This window comes from Pygoscelis adeliae, unplaced genomic scaffold, assembly GCF_000699105.1.
Source record: "Pygoscelis adeliae isolate BGI_AS28 unplaced genomic scaffold, ASM69910v1 Scaffold244, whole genome shotgun sequence".
In the NCBI taxonomy this organism is placed as follows: Eukaryota; Metazoa; Chordata; class Aves; order Sphenisciformes; family Spheniscidae; genus Pygoscelis; species Pygoscelis adeliae.
The window spans coordinates 1,842,862-1,850,279 of NW_008824648.1; the positions used below are offsets into that span (position 1 = coordinate 1,842,862).

The 7,418-nt window shown below is 43.8% G+C and overlaps 1 protein-coding gene across 1 annotated transcript in view; it reads right to left on the minus strand.

Moving 5' to 3' along the window:
- SYNPO2L (synaptopodin 2-like) overlaps positions 1–7,418 on the minus strand; it is a 40,320-nt gene that overhangs the window by 6,869 nt on the left and 26,033 nt on the right. The gene's annotated exons all lie outside the window — the stretch shown is intronic.

Here is a 7,418-nt window from a genome sequence, read left to right on the forward strand (position 1 = left end):
AGGTGTGGGGAGGGAACTTCCCCCACTCTGATGGATGGTCTCTGTTTCCTGGTCAGACCTGGGATTTCCTGTTTCTGCAGCATGTGGCCAAGAGTCCCAGGCTGTATGTATCTCACAGCGTTTTTACAGTACATGCCCTTGCTCCTGGGAATTTTTACCATTTACTTATCACCCTGAATGTGGAGCCCTGCTTTTTGTAGCCCTACCTCCTCCCATATGGAGGATTCCCAGGAGCAAGCAATCCCTCTGGCACTGAGAGTTTGGGAAGCAGCCGCTGCTACTGTTAGCACCCATGCATATGTGCAATGGGAGAGGTGCTCTGCAGGCACAGCCGGGCTGCTCCTGCTCTGGGCCCTGCAGTGCCAGCTACAGAGTCAGTGTGTCTTGCAGCAGCACTGTGTGTAGGGCTGTTCACTGCTCTCTGCAGTGGCCCTGCAACAGCAGGAGGCATGTTTTCACCCTTGCTGCAGTCCCTTGCCTGTGCCCCATGCCCAGCAAGAAAGAAGAGCATTTGCTCCTGAGCAAGAATCCCAGACCTCCCCAACTGATCAGCCAGGCCAGAAGGAATCCACTTAGACAGACTTGCTTGGAAAAGCCAACACCTGTTGGGACACTGGCATGAAAGTGCGGGATAATAATTTTCCACCTGCTCTGCCAGCCCAGTCAGTAAAGCCCCAGGGAGGAACGTTGTGTTCTCTGCCCTGCGTGCAGGGAAAGCAGGGGGTGAACAAGATTCAACAGTAAAACCAAACTCAGCTGCCCTAAGGAAGCTATCGACATGCCTTGAATCAGTGTTCAAGTGACAGAAATCAGCACTAACCTTGTACAGGAAAAAAAGAACATACCTAAACCATAGACTAATTTCTGATTTCTTGCATTTCATCCTTTTCCTTACTCCCATTGTCTTTTTCCCAGCATGATAGTACAGATGAAACATCCATTCACTGCCTGCATCTAATAATCTGTCAAAAAACTGTGTAGCACCTTGTCCAGCCCTGACATTCTCCAGAAAGAGGTACAAAATTATGCCCTGCTGAAGGGAGAGGAGAGAGGAGAGGAGAGGAGAGGAGAGGAGAGGAGAGGCATGATAGTACAGATGAAACATCCATTCACTGCCTGCATCTAATAATCTGTCAAAAAACTGTGTAGCACCTTGTCCAGCCCTGACATTCTCCAGAAAGAGGTACAAAATTATGCCCTGCTGAAGGGAGAGGAGAGGAGAGGGGAGAGCTGCAGGCAGTGCTGGGGGACGGTGTTAGCTCAGTAGAGGATGGAAGCTGCTCAGTCCTCTTGGGATCTGACTTCTGACCATTTTATCACAGAGCATTCATTCAGTGGGGATCTGCTAATGTGACAGTTACCTGCAGTGGGAGACAAGGAGCTTAGCTAGGAAGGATACTAGTTTTCCTGAGGGCTGCAGATGCCCCCCCAAAACCTGGCTAGGCTGCACAATTCTGGCAGGTGTCATCACTCCATACTGCACCAGTGTAACCACAGCAGAAAGAGCTTCCCTCTCTCACCCCATGCTGAAAATAAGGTGTTGATTTGCAGAGCAGTCATCCTTCCAGGAAGCTTAAGATAAATACAAGGAAAGACTCTTCTCAAGGTTTGCAGCCATTCCATGGCACATGCTGCTGCTTTGGAATTTCAACAAAGGGACTTCGGCAGTTTGAGATCACCTCATGTGGATGCACAGTCCATTTCTCTCCCCTTTGCACCCAGAAAACTGGAAACAGCAAAATCAATGCTGAAAAAATGGCTCACTATTTGTACTCCCACTTGCAAAGGGAAGGCTCTCTGCAAAACTTTCCTTACAGAATGACTCCACCTTGCTGAACCAAGACTGAAGTAGTTTCCAGGTTTTTGTGGAGACTTACTGCTCTTCAGGGCAGTCATAGACTTGCCCTCAAAGACCTCCTGTTCATGATGGAAACGAGCTACTGTTCCTGAAGGTCTGTCCACTCCACTTAGAAATCTGCACGCATGTGCCTCTGGGGGTTGTTCACAATGGAGGAAATGAGAGATTTCTTTTTTGCTACAAGCATCCTTGCTACAAGCTACTATACCTCACCTGGCTCGTATTTTGCTTCTAAATTTACAAGGAGGAAGAGCAGCACTACAGAATCTTAGTCAAGTCCAGAATATGTAAACTCTGGGCCCCGAGTGACTCACAGGAGGATTTCTGGCATCAGGAGCTAACAGCTAGGGAGCTACACCACCCAAAGTGAGTGTCTGTGCAGCCCCTTCCGGCAGCAGAGTACCATGAAAGCGCTCAACTCTGGGCTAGCAAATACTGTCAGAGAAAATACAACAGTAGACAGTCTTGGCTTATGCCTCCACCAACTCTTTGTCCTGGCTCAGCATTAACATCCATGCACAACTTCCCTAGGAAGTTGCTCTGAACTGCCCTGTGCTCTGAAGCAGCTGGCAAGTAAGGCCCCCTGAGACCTGCTACTCGCCTCCCTCTTCTCTTCTTCCTCCTTTCCTTCTCATCAAAGGCTAAAGCACATACGTGATTATTCCAATCCTCCCAACAGAAAAATGATCGTGGTATTCAAACTACAATCTCCCACAACAGTTTAAGAAAAAAGGGAAAAAAACATTACTTGCTGAAGGTAAAGAGCAGTGAAATCAGAACAGGCAAAACAACAGGGAAAGGAGAGAAGAAAAATGAGAGGAAAGGAAAGGGAGAAGAGAAAAGGAAAAGAAGAAAAGAAAAGAAAAGAAAAGAAAAGAAAAGAAAAGAAAAGAAAAGAAAAGAAAAGAAAAGAAAAGAAAAGAAAAGAAAAAAAGGAAGATAAAAGAGGGAAAAAAAGGAAAAGAGAAAAGAAAAAATAGAAAAGAGAAGACATCTGTACCTGCATAAGGCTGATCCAAGCTTGAGAAGGCAGAGTCCAGACCTGGAGAGCTGGGCATGTCACAAAGCCCGTTTAATTCACAACTCCCCATAAACAGAGAGAGAGGCAATGAGAGAGAAGCAAAGCAGCTCCCTGCTGGAGCAGAACCAAAACTCTGAGGTGTCCAAGCCCTTTGCTATCAGCTCCACAAGCCTTTTAAAGCCCCTCTTTTGTCTCGTAGGCATTGCTGCCGAAAGCCATGAGGTCACTTTGTCTATTTTTGTCTTCATAGCTTTATCACTGAGCAGTGTGATGGACATTGTCACCTGGCACTTAAACACCCTCCTTTCCCCCACCCTCTACTCCCTGTGAGGAGAAACTCCTCTTTTTTATATTAAATTAAGAAAATATACTCTATACTCTCACCGCTTCTGTGGTGCAAGCTTCAGGTTAGGAAGGTGCAAGCTTCAGCTTAGTGTTTCCAATGCCTCAATGTCCAGCATTTCTGTGCTAAAGAGCCCTTCAGAGAGATGAGACTAACACAGTGCTCATGTCCAACATGGACAGGCAGAGAAACCCACCCAGGAGGAAAGCAACTTTCCTTGCCCGAAACCCTTAGAGAGCACCCAGCTCCAGGTAACTATAAGGAAGCAAAGAGAGGCTTTCTTTTCCTGTGTGTATCAATTTCCTTCCATGTCTGAGGAGAGCCAGTCCATGATACAGATTCCTGTTGTGTACCAGGATTGAGGAACATTTAACAGAGGAGCATTAGGATCCTGGGTGCCTGTAGTGAAGTGGTTTAGTTGAATTAAAATGGCAGAGGCTGTTACCTACACCACTGAAGAGTGTGGCTGTGCCCAGGGAGGGTGATGGAGCGTTTGGAGGCCAAGGAGTGGTGTTTTGGCAGCACCATCCAGAGCTCTAGTGCTGGAGACTAAGAGGTGTTGAAAGACGAGATGCTGATAACGAGGACTGGGGTGGACAGGGAGGAAGGGAACAGAGGGTGCTGGGAGTCTACAAATCTCCACAGTTGTGGCCTGCTCAGCATCTCCTCACACTTTGGCTAGGTCTCGTCTTACTGCCTCTTTCTGTACACAAGCAATAGGTCCTGTGAGAGAATCCCAGAGCTGTGTCCAAGGGATACTGCCCTGTGATTCTCCCTCCCAGCAGTCCCAGGACTGGAGCAGACTATCTCCAGTGTTAGTGAGTCTAGAAAAGCGAAGGTCTGACCATGCCTCCTGAAATCCACTAGCCATCGCTGCATGCCAAGGAAGACAACTTCCACAGGCAATGTTGCTATAAGAGAGACCTGTCACGCTTCATACAGAGGCTCTTGCAGCAAGAGCAATGAAAGTGGTTCAGTCTCTTCTTCTTTGATGAATATTTACACATATAAGGATACAGACTCTTTGGGAAAGCCTTGTAGAATCTGATATATACAATATGCCATTGGAAATGAAAATACAGCTCTGCAGTACAGAAAAAAAATCTCAATTAAGAACATTCAAATGGAATAGATAAAAGAGTAAATGGAGGGGTTATAAAACTCTCCTAAATGCTGGTATGGTGGATAATTTCTATAGAAAAATTTCTCTTAACTTTTAAAGCACTAAATTCCGTTGGAATAATCCACAAAAAGGAAAAATTTCTATTAAGCAAAGCCTACAAAGATTTTTCCATTAACTTAATTTAACTAAATTTCACTGAAGTGAAATGAATTACATTACTAATTACAGTAAGAAGTGTAAAAAGTATAAATCTTCTCAAGATCAGGCCCTTTTAAAAGAAAGCATTTTCATGTATGCTCAGGAAAGCTAATGAATAAGCAGGTTTACGTGATGTCAGATACTGTTCATGTTCACTAGGAAACAAACAACGGTAAATTTTATTACCAAAGACCAAATTCTAGAAAAGCCATTACCATAGAAAATAAGCACACTGCTAATTTCAGAGATAAAGAGCCTGTTCCTCTGTGATGAAATACTACTTGCCTACTATTTCTTCACATGGGATCAACTAGAATTTTGTTCTTCCAGCTATTTATGTTAGACAAGGTCATTTTTCCATGGCTAACGTTGCAAATATCTCAGTAACTCATTAGAGGCTATAGACATCTCATGCTTTTCATACCTGGAGTCCTTTCAAAATAAGATTTGGATAGGTTATATTTGCCTTCTAAGTATTTCCCTGTTGAAAGCTTCAACCTTTCAAACTTCAACCAATGTTTGAATTGCAAACAGTAAAGCAGAGGAGTATATATTCTTTTACTTAAAAGAAGTGGTAAAACTCTTGGGACAGAAAACTTGTTTCTCATTCTTGGATATTTGCACACTTCCATCACATAATCTGTGCATAATATAAAACATAGCTATGGCTTCAGCTGCAATTTAGGATGCTACAGGTAAATGCTTCAGTCTTACTCAAGTCTGCAACACTTAAGCGTGCATCTGAAATTAAATATATAGTTAAGTACTTGTCAACCACTATTTCTTCTTAAGAGCTCCCAGTGAGACCCTGCCCCACGGCAATCTAATGGCTTTAGAAAAACAGAAATCAAGCTTCCCTGCAGGTGAATCGACAGCCCGTGGGAAAAACCATACCCAGTCATTTTGTAGATTTTTGACCATTCTTAGCCATTCTGCGACTCCCACACTGCTACTGAAGAGCTCTGCTAGGCAAAGAGGGTGTGGAGACATTGCTGTGTGTGGCTGCAATGTATTTGTCTCATGGTATCCTGCTGGAGACTTGAATAGCTTGTTCACTCAAAAAAAATCTCCCTCGAGTGAGAATTTGCCATTCTTCCTGAGCTGGATGGAAATGTGTCCTCAGTGCAAAAGGTAGCACACGTGGCCAGCTTTCCTGTGCTGACAGCTCACGCTCGGGCCCTGGATATTCCCTACATAGTCTTCTGCAACAAGACTGCCAAAGGAGAACTTTCTTTTGCCGGGACAGCACCTGTTGAATGCACTAGTGAATCTGTCCTTTGCCGTTTTAGCCTGATTTCCTGAGAAAGGTTTATGCAGTCATGCTGCATGTCTTTTGATCTTACCTGTTTCATGCTTATAGCTTTTGAGCCTATTTGCTAATTTTAAGTCTGAAGTCACAAAGATACAATGCTCCTACAAGTTTACATGCAAATAGGTGGCTGGACAGAGGAGATGATAGACCCTACCATAGGAAGCAGGAAGCCTGAGTGCAGTCTTAATGAGGCACTGAAAACTGAAGGACACACACAACAGAGAAATTATGAGTTCTCATTTTGAATGTGAGAGACTTCAGACAGATTTGCATTTTACTAGACATGAGAGAATGAGATATCAAATACAAGACATAAATTAAAAGGACACCAGGATCTGTTAATTCTGCTGTTCACAAAATTGCTTGATGTCTAACAGCAGGATACCACTGATTCATCTTCTCTTTGTCCTTCAGTGTTTCCAGCATCCACTCTCTAGTAATACAGACAAGCATATGCTCACCATCTGGGTCTGTGGACTTGATTAATCCTGTAGCATTTGCCATATATTCTTGTTATCCAATTGATTTTAGTCCTTTTCTGCAACTAGTCAAGCTCCTACTACATTTAAAAATCCAGCCTTTCACGAGACAACTGTATACCTTCCATGCCTTATGTCATCTGCTGATTGATACACAGCAATCTCCACTGAATCCTCAGGCCATCCATTAAAAATGGTATTATTGCTATTTCCTGTTACTGCTTGCTAGGTACAACACACTCAAGGAAACAAAAAACATTTTAAAAGCTTCACTAGCAGGAGTTTTCAGTTGAAAAAGCAGGTAGGAAGACAACAGTGGTGTACCTCCTCAATCCAGCTAACCCACCTCCCTCTCCTGTGTCCCCCACACACCTGGGTTTCTGTGGCAAGAAAGACCAGAGAAAAGCTGCAGGGTGTCCCAGCCAGGTCCCAGTTCTGAATAGCAGCAGTTTCGGGGCTGTGGGGTGCTCCACAGCACATACTGCCTGTTCTGTCTAGATGCAACCAGAGGACAAGATCCACTGACAGAAGAGGGGAGGGTTGGGATTTTTAATCACCTGTCTCCTCACCAGTCATATAACATTGAGGTGGAGAGGACATTTGATTGACATATGTTAGTGTTTAAAGCTCCATGGGTGAAAATATAGAGGTAGTCCTGTTAGATTCAGAAGCCCAGTGAAACACTACTACCAACTTAGTTAGCTAATCTGACATCATGAGCCATTAATAGTTATGTTTTCTGTTCTATTCTTAGCCAATTGTGCAGTCACCTTACAGTAGTCCTATCTCATCCATATTTCTCTCATTGGAAAAGTCATGTGGAACCATATCAGATATCTTACAGAAGCCCACATATACTATGTCCACCTTATTTCTTTAGCCATGAAGTCTTATCTTACTGAACAGGTCAAAGACTATCTCTTTTTCTAGTTTTTATTAGTCCATGTTGTTTTTACTGATCATTTTGTTTTCCACAAAGTGTGCTCAAAAGAACTACTTCATTCACCTAACTGAAGCTAAACATTCCTTTTTTGTTTTTTCCCCAGCCCCAGAGCCTGTGTCTATAAGAAGGATGCTATCTTTG